The 21174-nt window shown below is 41.5% G+C and overlaps 1 protein-coding gene across 1 annotated transcript in view; it reads right to left on the reverse strand.

Annotated features, from left to right (window-relative positions):
• Positions 1–21174, reverse strand: part of LOC135473007 (uncharacterized) — a 161361-nt gene that overhangs the window by 105768 nt on the left and 34419 nt on the right. The gene's annotated exons all lie outside the window — the stretch shown is intronic.

Raw genomic sequence — 21174 nt, forward strand, 5'->3', positions numbered from 1 at the left:
TGTCCACTTGGTGGAATGTGGCACTGCCAAATCTCACACATAACGTAGTCCATGTCCACTTGGTGGAATATGGTACTGCCAAATCTCACACATAACATAGTCCATGTCCACTTGGTGGAATGTGGTACTGCCAAATCTCACACATAACATAGTCCATGTCCATTTGGTGGAATGTGGTACTGCCAAATCTCACACAAAACGTAGTCCATTTCCACTTGGGGGCACGGGGTACCTGAATCCTACTGCCAAATCACATTGTCAAATCACACAAAATCCACTTTCCTCTCAACACAGCTGGAGGAACTCTCACCTGTTGTGACACAAACTGCTGTATTAGCTCATACTGCAACCAATCTTTGAAGTTACCAACAGCAAAAAGTAATGTTTCAGGTGAAAACACAGTGAGATTAGCTCATAACACATGATAAACTTGGCAGCCAGGGGGCAGTAATCCCACATCAGGGGCATACACAGGAAAATATCAGTATGTATAAGCCAACTAGCATGAGCCTTTGTTTTGTGACAGTGTACTATTTGGTGGCCATCTTGTAATCCAGACTGGAATCCCTTCAATCACTGCTAACCCTGAAATCTCCACATATGGTGAGAAGAATCAAGATAGGACTCAAACTGTAACAGATTTACTGCCTCTTTACTAGAGTTTCCCTACCTCTGGTAAAACATTTCCAAATGCTGTAGAACTCCAAAGAGAATCACATATTCCTTGAGAATTTTGCACAATTCCGGACACAGCTTCAATCTGGGAAGAGGCCAAGAAGACGGCTAATCTTGTAAATCCAACTTTCTGTTACGAGGGAAATTCACTGTGTGGTACCCTGTCCTGTGACATAGACAAGCCTATCTTCTGACTGGGACTCTGCTCGCAGAGACGACGAGGTCTGCGGAAACTTGAGGCTCAGCTGCAGCCTTGGACTCAGCATACTAATCTACCCAGCCATCTCACACTATCCAGCAGCAGCCAGGTCCAACGGCCGGCCTTTCATTTGTTCTCAGTGTTTGTCCTACCCCTCGATCACTCCGGTCAACAGTCCAAGCTTCCCATATTCAAACACTCAACGGACCCTTACCAGAGCTATGGCACAACACTCTGTTTGGGGGACAATCGAAACCACTGCAATCAGGGGGGAAACCGCGCAGAAATGATTGAACCAGTGGCTCAGGTGTAGACACTGCTGACCAGAAGTGGATGATTGACCATGCAGCAGTGGCAACTGATCACCACATGCAGCCAGATGGATCAGTCCATGAGAAAAATCGTGATGAACTGGCAGAAATTGGGCATCAAATAAAAACCTTGACATGTAGACCCAAAGAGGTAATACATGACCTCTGCAGACCAAACATAAGCTGGTAATAAAACAAAGTTCAGAGAATAATTAATGATATTAAGTTTATTCTTATCCTAGTAATATATGGTTTTATATTTTCCTACTAGACACAGGCAACAAATGTAATAGAATTTGGATGAATTCCATACTGGTGAATGTCTTCTGACACATGGATCAATCACACATAAGAGGGTATCAAAGAGACTGGTATAATGGTAAAGTAGTCAGGTGAGGGTAACCCTAGACGGGCTCTTGTTGAGGATCGGGACAGTTCAGAGTTTGAGGTAACACTGCCATTGTGTAAGAGTCGATACATGTCCAGTTTATAAAGGTCTGTGTGTCTTGTATCGTCCCATGTCCTGACACAAATACTTTCTGACAATAGCCGGCTTTAACACCGGCAGAATGAAAACAAGAGCCGTGGGAACATGCATTAGGCAAGTTTTCACTGGATACATGGGCGGTTGCTGCATTGATATTGGAGCAGAAATAATCGGGCAATTGGGTCTGAGATAGCAATCTTTCCTCTACAGTTCTACAATGGAGGGTTGGTAAACACTTGGACATAAATCCCAGCTTACTGTGGGTCAAACAGAGCCCCAATACCTCAGGAGGGACAGTCTTTAATAACGATCATCAGACAGTGAGCAGATGTAGACACAGAGCTTTTGTCTGTTACAATGGGACAATTCTCTGACCACACAACCAAGGGAGGCTAATTGTTCACATGAAAATACACATGGAGAAGTATTGTTGGGGAGATTTACTGCTGTGGTACATGTGCTTGGCACCACAATGACACTATCAGTTCAGAAACATTTGTGACCAGGATCAGTTCATTCAATTTGCCTTTGTGTGATACACCTGTATGTTTGTGTTAAAATGAAAACACTTTGTAGGAAATGACCAATATTTATAATGTTTCTTGAAAACCTCAGAGATTACGGTTTATATTGAAACTTCACACTATTAAAACACCATGAACTCTAACAACACAAGCATACTTGACATCACTGGCCCACTACAGTGCTTGACATCACTGGCACATTACAGCACTTGACATCACTGGCACATTACAGTACTTGACTTCACTGGATCACTACAGTGCTTGACATCACTGGCACACTACATTACATGACATCACTGGCACACTACAGTGCTTGACATCACTGGCTCACTACAGTACATGACATCACTGGCTCACTACAGTACTTGACATCACTGGCACATTACAGTACTTGACATCACTGGCACATTACAGTATGTGGCATCATTGGCTCACTACAGTACATGACATCACTGGCTCACTACAGTACATGACATCACTGGCACATTACAGTACTTGACATCACTGGCACATTACAGTATATGGCATCACTGGCTCACTAAAGTACATGGCATCACTGGCACACTACAGTGCTTGACATCACTTGCTCACTACAGTACTTGACATCACTGGCTCACTACAGTGCTTGACATCACTGGCACATTACAGTACTTGACATCACTGGCACATTACAGTATATGGCATCACTGGCTCACTAAAGTACATGGCATCACTGGCACACTACAGTGCTTGACATCACTTGCTCACTACAGTACATGACATCACTGGCACACTACAGTACTTGACATCACTGGCACATTACAGTATGTGGCATCACTGGCTCACTAAAGTACATGACAACACTGGCACACTACATTACATGGCATCACTGGCACACTACAGTACATGATATCACTGGTACACTACAGTATATGGCATCACTGGCTCACTACAGTGCTTGACATCACTTGCTCACTACAGTGCTTGACATCACTTGCTCACTACAGTACTTGACATCACTGGCTCACTACAGTGCTTGACATCACTGGCACATTACAGTGCTTGACATCAGTGGCACACTACAGTACTTGAAATCACTGGCACACTACACTACTTGACATCACTGGCTCACTACAGTACATGATATCACTGGCTCACTACAGTGCTTGACATCACTAGCTCACTACAGTACGTGCCATCACTGGCTCACTACAGTGCTTGACATCACTTGCTCACTACAATGCTTGACATCACTGGCACACTACAGTGCTTGACATCACTGGCTCACTACAGTACATGACATCACTGACACACTACAGTACTTGACATCACTGGCTCATTACAGTACATGGCATCACTGGCACACTATAGTACATGGCATCACTGACACACTACAGTACATGACATCACTGGCACACTACAGTACATGGCATCACTGGCACACTACAGTACATGACATCTCTGGCACACTACAGTACATGGCATCACTGGCACACTACAGTACATGGCATCATTGGCTCACTACAGTACATGACATCACTGGCACACTACAGTACATGACATCACTGGCACACTACAATACACTAAGACGAGTTACGAGTCCTCAGTATCTAATCACACCTAACTAAGACGAGTTACAAGTCCTCAGGAACTAATCACACCTACCAAAGACGAGGTACGAGTCCTCAGGATCTAATCACACCTACAAAAGACGAGGTATGAGTCCTCAGGAACTAATCACACCTAAGACGAGGTACGAGTCCTCAGGATCTAATCACAACTACCAAAGACGAGGTATGAGTCCTCAGGAACTAATCACACCTAAGACGAGGTACGAGTCCTCAGGAACTAATCACACCTAAGACGAGGTACGAGTCCTCAGGATCTAATCACACCTACCAAAGACGAGGTACGAGTCCTCAGGAACTAATCACACCTAAGACGAGGTACGAGTCCTCAGGATCTAATCACAACTACCAAAGACGAGGTATGAGTCCTCAGGAACTAATCACACCTAAGACGAGGTACGAGTCCTCAGGATCTAATCACACCTACCAAAGACGAGGTATAAGTCCTCAGGATCTAATCACACCTACCAAAGACGAGGTATGAGTCCTCAGGAACTAATCACACCTAAGACGAGGTACGAGTCCTCAGGATCTAATCACAACTACCAAAGACGAGGTACGAGTCCTCAGGATCTAATCACACCTAAGACGAGGTACGAGTCCTCAGGATCTAATCACAACTACCAAAGACGAGGTACGAGTCCTCAGGAACTAATCACACCTACCAAAGACGAGGTACAAGTCCTTAGGATCTAATCACACCTACCTAAGATGTTGCCCTTGGTACACCAGGTTAGTTAATTGGTATGTAAAACGGCCACTGGTCAGGTGAATCACAACTTCTTGAATCTACATACAGGTATCTCTCACATACAGGTAGCTGGGTTCAGCTGAATCACAGGTAAGCACACATCAGTGCATGTAGGCACTAGATGGTAGAGGTAGAGGTAGAGGGTAGAGCTGAGTAGTACCTGAGTTACCTGTGTCCCCACACCTGAGTCAGATTACACGCTGTAGGCCTACACAGAACTTGTTGCCCATGGTTAAGCTCATCTAATACTCTTAATGGAATTACCAGCTTTGAGACTGGGTGTGGATTTTCTCAAATCTACCAAGGTTGTAATATACAATGAGTTGTGAAAAGCTCCTAAGTTACTGCTCAATACCCCACCCACCAGAAAACAGCCCGACCCAGGGATTACAGGTATGTTTATATACACAAATAACATAAGCTTATTAAAAACCTACACATCTTTTCGCCTCTTTTTGTACCAACCTGGCAGGCTCATGCCCCATCGCATCTTGATCATAGGCTGAGATTAGCTCTGCTTCAATGAGCCTTTTCCAGCCAGTAAGAGATTGGAATGTCCACCAGGCAAGCCAAAGCTAAGCCTAACTGTTTTGTACAGTTTTCGTTCACCACTGGAATGCATGTGCAGCTGGGTCAAACTATTTCAATTAAACATGATCATCTCAAAAAAGATCAAACCAACTCAAAGAGATGTATTGTCATTATACTGTGCAGGTGGTATGCATACGTTGTCCAAATAGACCTGCCTTATCATCTCATATCAACAGATTAAAACTTCCTTGTTACAAAAGAAATTCATTGGATGGAAAATTCAACACATCAAATGAAAGACAGGCTACATTTTTAACAAACAACATCTTCAATCACTTTAAAAGTCAGTGGGCAAACTAGTGTGGAATTTCATTGCCAATGATACAACCTTTGTTCCTAAACAAAAATACCAGTATGGTCTTCTTCAACATACAAAGGGTTTTCTATCACGTTTTTCAGACTCAACAATATAAATAACTCAATGCTGCACATTAGTGAAACATCAATGCCTAAAATGGCAAAATTATAAACAAAAATACATGCAATAAGTATACTGAAGAATAAATTGAGTAATTGATCAGGGTTTACACTCCTATAGTTATGGGGTTACACTCCTTTGGCGATGGGTTTACACTTCTATAGTTATGGGGTTACACTCCTTTGGTGATGAATTTCAGCCATACTGGCGAACAAGATAACTGTGAATTATTTGTTCCTTTCTAAATGAACTTACTACTGGTACTTTTCATTAAATTCAAATACTGAATGATAGTCATGTTTTCAGCCATCCTAATGCAATACAAATTTCTTATACTTGTTACTTTCACATTTTGCCATGAATCTTCCAAATTAATCAATCATCTTGACAAGTTTTAGACTAACACGCAGTGTATAAAGGTAATGAACCAGAGTGATCTTTCCATCAGCATTAACACATGCACACAGTTAACAAAAGTACATTGCTCTCCCAATCTTCTGGCAGCGATACCTGTGCTAAAGCATGCTTACCTGGCACAGGTATTCTCCCCAGGCACACACCATCAAGAAAGTGGTAATTATTTGCGGGCTAAATGACACTACCGAAGAATACCTGTGACAAACTGCAGATAGACAATCCGGCAGATGCCAGCGCGTATTGGCACTTCAGCCCTGAGAATCCCTTATTCAGCATTAGATAACAAGCTCTAGTGTAAACACCTCTTCAAGTAGGATAACCTTTCTCACAAAAGACGACAGCCATGTTTGACATTCTTCCTGACACCGATATCAAATCCTCTGTGATTTGTCACTGAAATACGGCCTTCAGTTCCTCTGACTGTGTATAAAATACCAGCACAACTCATAATGTCCACAGTCAATTATTTCAATGTTTCTCAATGCTATTCTGGTACATTTCTTAAAGTTATAACTGCAAAGAGACTGTGTCACATCAGAGTGTTTAATGGTTTACAAAATTGCACTTATTGATGAACAATGATAACTATACAGAAAAACCATCAGACTACAGTTCTACAAACAGAAGAAATGGTGACAACATAGAATACATCATGAACACATAGTAGACATTACAAACACTTGGAAGGTACCATGAACACACAGTACACATCATGAACACATAGAAGACATCATGAACACATAAACACTTGGAAGATAACATGAACATACAGTACACATCATGAACACATAGAAGACATCATGAACACACAGTACACATCATGAAAACACTGGACATCATGAAAACAGGGAAGACATCATGAACACACAGTACACATCACGAACACACAGTACACATCACGAACACACAGTACACATCATGAACACATGGAAGACACTATGAAAACACAAAAAACACGACGAAGACATGATGCAGACACAAAAGACACCATGAGCAGCAAGCCTCCTATCAAATCAGGAGCAGCAAACCTCCTATCAAATCAGGAGCAGCAAACCTCCGATCAAATCACAACTAGCCAGCCTCCTATCAAAACACGTGCAGCAAGCCTCCTATCAAATCACAAGCAGCAAGCCTCCCATCAAATCATGAGCAGCAAGCCTCCTATCAAATCATAAGCAGCAAGCATCCTATCAAATCATATGCAGCAAGCCTCCTATCAAATCACAAGCAGCAAGCCTCCTATCAAATCACGTGCAGCAAGCCTCCTATCAAATCACAAGCAGCAAGCCTCCTATCAAATCACAAGCAGCAAGCCTCCTATCAAATCTTGTGCAGCAAGCCTCCTACCAAATCAAAAGCAGCAAACCTCCTATCAAATCATAAGCAGCAAGCCTAAAATCAAATCACTAAGCAGCAAGCCTCCTATCAAATCACAAGCAGCAAGCCTCCTACCAAATCACAAGCAGCAAGTCTCCTATCAAATCACAAGCAGCAAGCCTCCTATCAAATCACAAGCAGCAAGCCTCCTATCAAATCACGTGCAGCAAGCCTCCTATCAAATCACAAGCAGCCAGCCTCCTATCAAATCACAAGCAGCAAGCCTCCTATCAAATCATAAGCAGCAAGCGTCCTATCAAATCACAAGCAGCAAGCCTCCTATCAAATCATGTGCAGCAAGCCTCCTATCAAATCACGAGCAGCAAGAGTCCAACTCAATGTCAATGCATACCATTTAAAACCATTTCAACATAAGGAAACCTCAGCAGAACAGTTTACATGTATCTACTGGTACTGAGTAAATTTAGACGCAGAATATGGATATTTAATTAAACCATGTCCGAATCAAACCTGTTAGTGACATCACACTAAAGAAAATACAGGCATCAAAGAAAAAAGATATCAATTTTCTTTTCACACACCAAGAGATATATTTTTAAAAAGAAGAATGACCAATCCCATCAGAAATCACATTGGAATTTCACTGATGTGAACTTTCATTTTTTTCTTTTTCTTTATTCCTTTTGTTTATATTCCCCCAATAAAAATCTGCTTAAGAAAAGACTGAAAATACAAAATTACATCTGTAAATTAAGCAGGTCACATGACATGCAGAGCTAGAGAAGGCAGATGTGTCCAGCTACGGAAAATGAATTGACTCTATGATGATTTTGACTCTTCCAATATGATTTGACAAATATATCCAACAGGTAATAAAAGAGGTGGTTAGGAAAAAAAAACAATGTGACCAAGCTGGTTTTTATCAACTGTAAACTTAGTCTGAAATGTTGTGAGAAAGTTTGGAAATTTTGCATCAAACAGTTTCAGACAAGGAATCCATAGTGACACAAATGCAAGTCAAAACTTCTGAAGTGCAGGCGCACTCGGCAGAAGGCAGGTTGTTTCTAGAAGCTAGATCTTACTGGGTATGACACATTCTGCCTTGAGGAGGACAGACTTGGCACAGAAGAGCCTTACATAAAACTGGGCGTTTGTCAACACTCCTCCCATGGATGTGGCACGCAGCACTGTTGACAGGAAATCCCTTCCTACAGGTCAGTTTTCACCCCAGCCAGAACTCGCTCCTGCTCCCAACAAAGGCCCATTGGAAAGGGGGGGGGGGGGGGGGAGGGGGCTGGCCATGTCTCCTACACAAACAACTCCTGAAGTTCCATTCAAAGTCATACCAGTAGCTAAAGTGATACCATGCAATACAGATGATAACATTTCAAGCTGACAAGGTCTTTTTCAGGCTTGACATATCAATATTATACCTGTATCATTCTCTTGAAAAATTGCTCCAAAGCCTCATCTACCTACATGTACATGTACACACATGCTTGATGTTTGACACTGTACTTAGGAATATTTGATCTATACGATACCAGCCAGCATTATGGTGGAAGGAAACCCGGCACAGACAAAAAATTCAATTCCAGTATTAATATTTATTAATATATTAACGAATCTTTATCATTTACCAATGAAATTCCAACTTTATATTCAATTTTAGACGAAACATTTTTACCCTTGTAACATACATTAGCTGAATATGATGAGGCCTGGCTAGCTGGACTGTCATTTGGGCTTTCTTAGGAAGACTAACAGTGGAGGCACCCTCCAAGGTTTTCTATGGTCCTTCTTATAGTTTCCTGTGAGCCCTATCTAGTTTACTGTGAGCTCTCCTTAGTTTCATTTGAGCCTACACTGCTACCCTGTCTTTCCACCAAAATGTCCTGTGAACCCACCATATAGTTTTCTATGAGACCTCCCCAGATTCCTTTAAGCCCTCCCTATAGTTTCTTCTGAGCCCTCCTCTAAGCCTTCCCTATAGTTTCTTCAGAACCCTCTTGATGGTTTCCTCTCAGCTTTGTTTAAGTTTACTCAGAACCATTATCCATTTCCTCTATGCCCTCTCTAGTATCTTCTGAGCCCTTCTGGTTTTTTTCTCTCTTGTTTTGGTTTCCTCTGAGCCCCATTAGTTTTCTTTTGAGCTCTACATAGTTTGTTACAAGCCCTATCCAGTTTCTCTGGCCTCCTCTAAAGCCTCCATAGTTTCTCCTCATCCCTCCCTAGTTCCACCTGAGGCCTCCCTTTTCAAACCCAACTGTTGTCAATGAAATAATTCTTTAATATGTGACCATCAAGCAATGACATTATCCTTGTTTCCTTTATTTCTTACATAATATTTTCGCATTTGTCTGTTGCTTGTACATTGTATCAGTATACAGGTAAATGGTACAGAATGCTTTGATGTTAAGGTTTATCAAATCCATAGTTTATGTCCTCTATTCATTGTTTATATTACAAGAATCATGATTGAATGCACCAATAATATAGTGTAATTCTGCTACACAACCATACCTGAAATGTCTCAATTTATTCACTTCGAATTTCCTGTATACTAATAAACATTTAGCATAGCTGATCTCCCCTGATAATTGTATCTTAGTTTACTGTGTGAAACTATAATAATATTCTGTAGATGTGCTGTAAATGTGCTACAGATGTGCTGTAAATGTGCTACAGATGTGCTGTAGATGTGCTACAGATGTGCTGTAAATGTGCTACAGATGTGCTGTAGATGTGCTACAGATGTGCTGTAGATGTGCTACAGATCCAGGCAAAATTTAACCCTGTGCAGTGGTAGATGTAACATAAAGATAAAATGGGGATAAAGAAACTTCAAAGGGGTAACTTCACACAAAACCATTAAAATGCACCATTAAAATGTACCATAAAGCACTACTAAATATCATTAAATGAATGGCAAATTTGTAAAAACCACCAAACCCTTAAAGCCTCAGGTTAGGGTGGAACACATGGCCTTCCATGTTCACATTGCCACACTGGACAGAGAATAGGCAGTCTTAAGCAACACTGTCTGGGAGGGAATTGCCACTCTGGACAGAGAATAGGCAGTCTTAAGCTACACTGTCTGGAAGGGAATTGCCAGTCTGGACAGAGAATAGGCAGTATTAAGCTACACTGTCTAGGTGGGAATTGCCACTCTGGACAGAAAATTGGCAGCCGTAAGCTACACTGTCTGGGAGGGAATTGCCATACTGGACAGAGAATAGGCAGTATTAAGCTACACTGTCTAGGTGGGAATTGCCACTCTGGACAGAAAATTGGCAGCCGTAAGCTACACTGTCTGGGAGGGAATTGCCATACTGGACAGAGAATAGGCAGTCTTAAGCTACATTGTCTAGGTGGGAATTGCCACTCTGGACAGAGAATTGGCAGTCTTAAGCTACATTGTCTGGGAGGGAATTGCCACTCTGGACAAAGAATAAGCTACATTGTCTAAGAGGGAACTGCAACTCTGGACAGAGTATAGGCAGTCTTAAGCTACACTGTCTGGGAGGGAATTGCCACTCTGGACAGAGAATAGGCAGTCTTAAGCTACATTGTCTAGGTGGGAACTGCAACTCTGGACAGAGTATAGGCAGTCTTAAGCTACACTGTCTGGGAGGGAATTGCCACTCTGGACAGAAAGAATAGGCAGTTTTAAACTACACTGTCTAGGAGGGAACTGCCACACTGGACAGAGAATAGGCAGTTTTAAGCTACACTGTCTATGAAGGAATTGCCACACTGGGCAGAGAATAGGCAGTCTTAAGCTACATTGTCTAGGAGGGAATTGCCACTCTGGATAGAGAGAATAGGCAGTCTTAAGCTACATTGTCTGGGAGGGAATTGTCACTCTGGACAGAGAGAATAGGCAGTTTTAAACTACACTGTCTAGGAGGGAATTGCCACAATGAACAGAGAATAGGCATTGTATACACAGTGTATACAATGGTGGTTGTGCTGGCACAGAGAACAGTGTCATACACTGTATATGGGTACAGTGCATAACCCAGATAGTGTTAATGTGCATACAGGGAACAGGGTTATACCTCGCATACAGTGGTTGTGCTGGTACAGGGAACAGGGCTATACCTCACACACAGTGGTTGTGCCGGTACAGGGAACAGGGTTATACCTCGCATACAGTGGTTGTGCCGGTACAGGGAACAGGGCTATGCCCCGCATACAGTGATTGTGTTGGTACAGGGAATAGGGCTGTGCCCCGCATACAGTGGTTGTGCCGGTACAGGGAACAGGGCTATACCCCACATAAAGTGCATAACCCCGACAGTGGTAATGTTCCTACAGGGAACAGGGTTATGTTACAAGTTGTTCACCGAACCATTGTGAGAACACCAGATGACACATCACAATGATAAAACATTTAAATACACTTATAAATTATGTCAAAGCACACGCAGGATGGTTCAGCCATGAGTGCACCTGTACATTTATATTGGTCATTACAAGTTGATATGGAAGGAAATTCTCATGACTATCAGGGTGGTCTACTGACTACTATCATCAGGGTGGTCTGGTACCTGGGTTACTGGATTAGGGGAATATGAACAGAAAATATACTTAGGTTAGTTTTAGCATAACCATCAGACACATTAAGGTGTATACTGATTGGTAATGATTTCAGCTTGGCCACTTAACCAAAACTCTGGTGAAAGATGCCAATCTTTCTGATGCTAATTCTAGCTGAAATTATCGTGGAAACCCTGTCTACAGGTATGGTATGTATTACCTGACTGACAAACTCATTCATACAAACTGATGTTTTTGATTTGATCAGAAATCAGCAAAGAATAAACAAGATAATGAAACATTAGCACAACAATGGTATAATATACATCAGCAATACAACATGCAGTTTACAACACAATCATGTGTACAGACAGAGCCATGCAGTGAAGGAAATAAACAATGGCAGCTATCCAGCAGCTTGCTCTACAATGACTCATTATTTCAGGTAGTTATACTTAGCAGACTGCAGGTTGTTACCCTGCTCATCTCAGTGCTCGTTCCACACCTGTCAGGGAATTTGAAGCCCTCTCTGTGACTGATATAAATGATCTGTGTATATGTACACCTTGTGACTGACACAATGCTCTGTTTGTATGCACACCTTGTGACTGACACAATGCTCTGTTTATATGTACACATTGTGACTGAGACAATGCTCTGTTTATATGCACACCTTGTGACTGACACAATGCTCTGTTTATATGTACACCTTGTGACTGACACAATGATCTGTTTATATGTGCACCTTGTGACTGACACAATGATCTGTTTATGTGCACATCTTGTGACTGACACAATGCTCTGTCTATATGTACACCTTGTGACTGACACAATGCTCTGTTATATGCACATCTTGTGACTGACAATGATCTGTTTATATGTACACCTTGTGACTGACACAATGCTCTGTTTACATGTACACCTTGTGACTGACACAATGCTCTGTTTATATGTACACTTTATGGCTGACACAATGATCTGTTTATATGTACACCTTGTGACTGACACAATGCTCTGTTTATATGTACACCTTGTGACTGACACAATGCTCTGTTTATATGTACACCTTGTGACTGACACAATGCTCTGTTTATATGTACACCTTGTGACTGACACAATGCTCTGTTTATATGTACACCTTGTGACTGACAATGCTCTGTTTATACGTACACCTTGTGACTGACACAATGATCTGTTTATGTGCACATCTTGTGACTGACACAATGTTCTGTTTAAATGTACACCTTGTGACTGACACAATGCTCTGTTTATATGTACACCTTGTGACTGACACAATGCTCTGTTTATATGTACACCTTGTGACTGACACAATGCTCTGTTTATATGTACACCTTGTGACTGACACAATGCTCTGTTTATATGTACACCTTGTGACTGACACAATGCTCTGTTTATATGTACACCTTGTGACTGACACAATGCTCTGTTTATATGTACACCTTGTGACTGACACAATGCTCTGTTTGTATGTACACCTTGTGACTGAGACAATGATCCGTTTATATGTACACGTTGTGACTGACACAATGCTCTGTTTGTATGTACACCTTGTGACTGACACAATGCTCTGTTTATATGTGCACCTTGTGACTGACACAATGCTCTGTTTATATGCACCTTGTGACTGACACAATGCTATGTTTATATGTACACCTTGTGTTTGACAACGCTCTGTTTGTATGTACACGTTGTGACTGACACAATGATCTGTTTATATGTACACCTTGTGACTGACACAATGCTCTGTTTATATGTACACCTTGTGACTGACACAATGCTCTGTTTATATGTACACCTTGTGACTGACACAATGATCTGTCTATATGTACACCTTGTGACTGACACAATGCTCTGTTTATATGTACATCTTGTGACTGACACAATGCTCTGTTTATATGTACACCTTGTGACTGACACAATGATCTGTCTATATGTACACCTTGTGACTGACACAATGCTCTGTTTATATGTACACCTTGTGACTGACACAATGCTCTGTTTATATGTACACCTTGTGACTGACACAATGATCTGTCTATATGTACACCTTGTGACTGACACAATGCTCTGTTTATATGTACACCTTGTGACTGACACAATGCTCTGTTTATATGTACGCCTTGTGACTGACACAACGCTCTGTTTATATGTACATGTTGTGACTGACACAACGCTCTGTTTATATGTACACCTTGTGACTGACACAATGCTCTGTTTATATGTACACCTTGTGACTGACACAATGCTCTGTTTATATGTACACATGACTGACACAATGCTCTGTTTATATGTACACCTTGTGACTGACACACTGCTCTGTTTATATGCACATGTTGTGACTGACACAATGCTCTGTTTATACGTACACCTTGTGACTGACACAATGCTCTGTTTATACGTACACCTTGTGACTGACACAATGCTCTGTTTATATGTACACCTTGTGACTGACACAATGCTCTGTTTGTATGTACACCTTGTGACTGACACAATGCTCTGTTTATATGTACACCTTGTGACTGACACAATGCTCTGTTTATATGTACACCTTGTGACTGACACAATGCTCTGTTTATATGTACACCTTGTGACTGACACAATGCTCTGTTTATATGTACACCTTGTGACTGACACAATGCTCTGTTTATATGTACACCTTGTGACTGACACAATGCTCTGTTTATATGTACACCTTGTGACTGACACAATGCTCTGTTTATATGTACACCTTGTGACTGACACAATGCTCTGTTTGTATGTACACCTTGTGACTGAGACAATGATCCGTTTATATGTACACGTTGTGACTGACACAATGCTCTGTTTGTATGTACACCTTGTGACTGACACAATGCTCTGTTTATATGTGCACCTTGTGACTGACACAATGCTCTGTTTATATGCACCTTGTGACTGACACAATGCTATGTTTATATGTACACCTTGTGTTTGACAACGCTCTGTTTGTATGTACACGTTGTGACTGACACAATGATCTGTTTATATGTACACCTTGTGACTGACACAATGCTCTGTTTATATGTACACCTTGTGACTGACACAATGCTCTGTTTATATGTACACCTTGTGACTGACACAATGATCTGTCTATATGTACACCTTGTGACTGACACAATGCTCTGTTTATATGTACATCTTGTGACTGACACAATGCTCTGTTTATATGTACACCTTGTGACTGACACAATGATCTGTCTATATGTACACCTTGTGACTGACACAATGCTCTGTTTATATGTACACCTTGTGACTGACACAATGCTCTGTTTATATGTACACCTTGTGACTGACACAATGATCTGTCTATATGTACACCTTGTGACTGACACAATGCTCTGTTTATATGTACACCTTGTGACTGACACAATGCTCTGTTTATATGTACGCCTTGTGACTGACACAACGCTCTGTTTATATGTACATGTTGTGACTGACACAACGCTCTGTTTATATGTACACCTTGTGACTGACACAATGATCTGTTTATATGTACACCTTGTGACTTACACTATGATCTGTCTATGTGAACATTTAGGGAACTATGTGAACTACCTCTCATTATTAAAACCATAAGGCCATTTTCTTTACTGCCCAAATACCTATTCTTACACCATCCTGTCACAGTATACTTACATGTACACTATCCTGTCACAGTATACTTACATGTGCACCATCCTGTCACAGTATACTTACATGTATACCATCCTGTCACAGTATACATACATGTACACCATCCTGTCAGAGTATACTCATGCCATACTGTTACAGTATACTTATCCTGTCAAAGTTCACCCTGTTACAGTCCATTTATACCATCCAGTCACAGTATACTTACAACATCCTCTTATAGTACACTTACATATATACCATCCTGTCACAGTACACTTATACCATCCAGTCACAGTATACCATCTGCCCAATGGGCTTAACTGTCTTGAAAACAAATTGTGTGACCTATAAATTATCCTTTAAAGTGTGTGAAAAAGTGAACCCTATGTCACACTTACACATGAAACATGCATTCAGGATAAAGAGCTGGAAACACAAAAATAGCATGCAATACAGAACAAGCTACAAAACTACATTACAAACAAGATTTGTCTTACAGCCAGAAACCTGAACTACATGTATGGCTGTTAAACTGAGGTACATGTAATTAGCCCACAGGTGATACACCCACATAAGAATGGTATATTAGAACCTGACATCAGGTGTGTACTGGCTTGTACATGCACATAGCTACCTCTGCCTATATCTGTTTATAAGGTAATAAAAATCATCGTGTATGGTAGATGTAAATAGAAAAGATGGTAACGAGGCTCATGCTACCATGGTTGTGAACATGTATCTGAAATGACCTAGCGCAGGCCTACAGCCACCTGTGTGTATGCCATGTCAACCCAATATAAAATGTCAGCCATACACACGCTATATGATCCATTACAACAGCCATTCACGTCAATATGGAAGCTAGCATAAATAACATGTGTTACATCCGATGATGAAGCTTTACAGACTTCAATGGCAAATCAGGAAATGCAGGATAATATACTTGTACAGGTGAAAATGAAGTCTTTGTTGTACGTCAAAACAATCTATTTCACAATTAGAATCTATATCTTGACATATCTAATTATTCTGATCATGTATGTACTCTTATAATACAACACTACACAGTTTTCACATTACCAATCAGGATGCCCATTGTTAAACATCTGTGTTCACATTAAACTGACAACAATCAAGGTTATCAGCTATCCTACACCTATGTCTTAGTTTAGCGATACCTATTTGTGATTAAGGCACCAATTTGCATATTTAAATATATTTGACCTGAAGAAAGAAATTACCACAGTTAATGTTTGTTTGACAAGCCTGACCAGAGTGTCATCATCATAAGAAAGCAGTTCCTGACTGAAGTACTTTGTGAACAAACACTAGGCTATAGTTGGTGACACGTGTTAAGTCCACCCTTACCCACTGACACACCTGATTAATACAGCTAAACATGAGCTATTAATTACTGTATGTCCTACCTGGGACTTCTCTGATCAGTATTCCAGCAGGTAAACTAGGGGAGAGGTTAGTGTGTGTCCAGTGAGGTAGAACTGCTTGTACAGACAGTGTGCAGGGTGAACACCACTCTGTCACAGGCTCCTGTGGATATCGACAGACACCACTCCGATTATTGATCTGCCAGAATGGGGGACATGGGGACGGGCATAGAGCACCGCGTCTGTGTCACATGTAAACACAACAACCCTCACCTATTATCAACTTTGTCAGAAGAGGAATGTCTGAATTTCCATAGCTTGATCTGAGGGAGAGGGACAGAGAGGGGCATAAAGAGAGGGGGTCCAACGGGGGTTCCACGTGGGTGTATTCAACTATAACCTGTTGAACTAAGTTTTTCTTTCCTCATACATGAAAAACATGTCTTTCAAACTGATCTAGCTCTTACTTATATGTAGTAATTAAACTAAATGCATTCTGTCTGAATTTTTCAACTGGTGAAATCTTGAACACTTACTTTAGAAGCAACACTGGTGACATTTGCCAAACCAATGCACATGTATTGTAGCTGGCCCAGTGCTGTCATGGTTGTTACAAATGATTGAGGTCAGCTAACATCTGCTCCTAGCCAATCAGAGACAATCTTACCTGCCGGGATTAGGAAGCTAGCAGCCTTTTGAGAAGAGGAGGTATACTAGCATTACTTGAGAGTCGACAGTTAAGAACGCTTGCATAAGTTAGCATGGTGAACATGTTTTCTGCTGTTGCACATGCCAACAGTCAATCTGTGATCACCAAATGGGCAAGAGTAAAAGCTATGGCAGCTACTTCACATACAGTCAATCTGTGATCACCAAATGGTCAAGAGTAAAGCTATGACAGCTACTTCGCATACATGTCACAAGAACTAGTACATAGGAGTCTGACAGAAAACCACTTTCAGGGGAGAGGCATAAAGGTGGTAAGGGGAGAGGAATCAAGGTGGTAAGGGGAGAGGAATTAAGGTGGTAAGGGGAGAGGAATTAAGGGGAGAGGAATCAAGGTGGTAAGGGGAGAGGAATTAAGGTGGTAAGGGGAGAGGAATTAAGGTAATAAGGGAGAGGAATCAAGGCAGTAAGGGAGAGGAATCACAATAATAAGGGGAGAGGAGTCAAGGTGGTAGGGGAGATGAATCAAAGTGGTAAGGGGAGAGGAATCACAGTAATAGGGGAGAGGAGTCAAGGTGGTAAGGGAGAGGAATCAAAGTGGTAAGGGTAGAGGAATCAAGGTGTAACGGGAGAGGAATCACGGTAATAAGGGGAGAGGAATCAAGGTGGTAAGCGGAGATGAGTCAAGGTGGTAAGGGAAGAACAATTAAGGTGGTAAGTGGGGAGGAATCAAAGTGTAATGGGAGAGGAATCAAGGTAATAAGGGAAGAGGAGTCAAGGTGGTAAGTGGGGAGGGGTCAAGGTGGTAAGGGAAGAAGAATTAAGGTGGTAAGGGGGGAGGAATCAGGGTGGTAAGGGGAGAGGAATCAAGGTGGTGAGGGGATAGGAATTAAGGTGGTGAGGGAGGGGAATCAAGGTGGTAAGGGAGGGGAATCAAGGTGATAAGGGGACAGGAATTAAGGTGGTAAGGGAGGGGAATCCAGGTGGTAAGGGGGAGGAATCGAGGTGGTAAGGGGAGAGGAATCAAGGTGGTAAGGGGAGAGGAATCAAGGTGGTAAGGGAGGGAAATCCAGGTGGTAAGGGGGAGGAATCACAATAATAAGGGGAGAGGAGTCAAGGTGGTAAGGGGAGAGGAATCAAGGTGGTAAGGGGAGAGGAATCAAGGTGGTAAGGGAGGGGAATCCAGGTGGTAAGGGGGAGGAATTGAGGTGGTAAGGGGAGAGGAATCAAGGTGGTAAGGGGAGAGGAATCAAGTTGGTAAGGGAGGGGAATCAAGGTGGTAAGGGGGAGGAATCGAGGTGGTAAGGGGAGAGGAATCAAGGCGGTAAGGGGAGAGGAATCAAGGTGGTAAGGGAGGGGAATCAAGGTGGTAAGGGTTCATGTACATAAAGGCACACATCTAATAAATAACTAGGAATTTCAATTTGGAAAATAATCAATATAATGTAACAGATCATAAGAATGACTTACACAGACAAATATAGATCAAAGTACATGTGAAAATGTAATGGTCTATAGTTTGTCTTTAATTTATCAGCACATTTTATTGATACAAAAGACATGCTTCTACAGATAATCCCATATTTATAGCTTTGCATTTTGCAAGTTTCTACACGCAATTTAGATCAATGGGACTGTCCTGATGTAAGTATGAACATGTCTGCTACCTGTCATATGGTACCCAAGTAGGCTTACACATACTACATTTCTGCTACCTGTCATATGGTACCCAAGTAGGCTTACACATACTACATGTCTGCTACCTGTCATATGGTACCCAAGTAGGCTTACACATACTACATGTCTGCTACCTGTCATATGGTACCCAAGTAGGCTTACACATACTACATGTCTGCTACCTGTCATATGGTACCCAAGTAGGCTTACACATACTACATGTCTCTACACTGCCACATCTGCTATTCCAAATCACACCATGCAAATTATATGTCTGACTGCTCCTTGATTAAAGCCCTGCCAATGTGCGCTAGATGACTGGCTTGCTCTCTCCTGGCTGCTTCTCAGCAATCTGGGACAGTGCAAACTACTTCATAGACAGACATGCATATGATGTATCTACAACCACACTAGAAACAAGCAATTACATGGGATTATGGATACACAAAGAGTGTGAGTATACTAAAGAGTACACTATACCATGCATTCACATAATTCATGACTAACTAAAGCATGTACTATACCATGCGCACACACACATTGCATGACTAACTAAAGCATGTACTTCACCATGCACACACACATTTCATGACTAACTAAACCATGTACTATACCATCCACACACACATTTCATGACTAACTAAAGCATGTACTAGACCATGCGCACACACATTTTATGACTAACTAAAGCATGTACTATACCATGCTTACACACACTGCATGCCTAAATAAAGCATGTACTATACCATGGACACACACATTTCATGACTAACTAAAGCATGTACTATACCATGCACACACACATTTCATGACTAACTAAGGCATGTACTATACCATGCACACACACATTTCATGACTAACTAAAGCATGTACTATACCATGCACACACACATAGACCATGCATCATATATAGACCTGAATAACCAGCAAACACAATCTCAATATGCTGGATGTTGGGCTGATCAGGAGAAGACCTTAAGAATATTACACATAGCAATTAGCATCATGCACGCCTTAACTGGCACACTTTATAGTCTTATAGCACGAAGATTAGGACATTATGAATGTGAAATGACTTAACATTGGTGATCAATAAAGGATAAAAGTAGGATGTCCTCTAGTGATGGAGATATTAACATTAAGCGATGGTTAACAGTGTACAGGATCACCTTGGGATCTCTGACAATCCTACAGCTTGGAACATCACTGATATAAGAACATGTGACGTTGATGTGGTGCTCATGTCAGGCGTTCTTAACACCCATTTTCATGTGACCGCTTAGTGTGGATGATATTACTCTAATTTAGATCACACATTCCAAACAAAAAGATGAGCTTCCTGACATGCTAACTGGCTATATTACTACAGCATGTCCATGACAACATTGCAGCCTGTAGCTAAAAATAAACTTGTCTCATTGTCTTACATAAACTGCATTAACATTGATCAGCCACTGATCAAGGTTATTTTGTCTAAAAGATCCATGCACATAATACAATGTAGAAAAACGGAACATATACGCTACATGTATGTATTCACTACATTCGGACCATGAGAGGTCACGCATATTCACTACATTTGGACCAAGAGAGGTCACACATATTCATTACATTTGGACCAAGAGAGGTCACGCATATTCACTACATTTGGACCAAGAGAGGTCACGCATATTCACTACATTCAGACCATGAGAGGTCACACATATTCACTACATTCGGACCATGAGAGGTCACGCATATTCACTACATTTGGACCATGAGAGGTCACACATATTCACTACATTCGGACCATGAGAGGTCACACATATTCATTACATTTGGACCATGAGAGGTCACACATATTCATTACATTCGGACCAAGAGAGGTCACGCATATTCACTACATTTGGACCATGAGAGGTCACACATATTCACTACATTCGGACCATGAGAGGT

This window comes from Liolophura sinensis, chromosome 8, assembly GCF_032854445.1.
Source record: "Liolophura sinensis isolate JHLJ2023 chromosome 8, CUHK_Ljap_v2, whole genome shotgun sequence".
Taxonomy (NCBI): domain Eukaryota; kingdom Metazoa; phylum Mollusca; class Polyplacophora; order Chitonida; family Chitonidae; genus Liolophura; species Liolophura sinensis.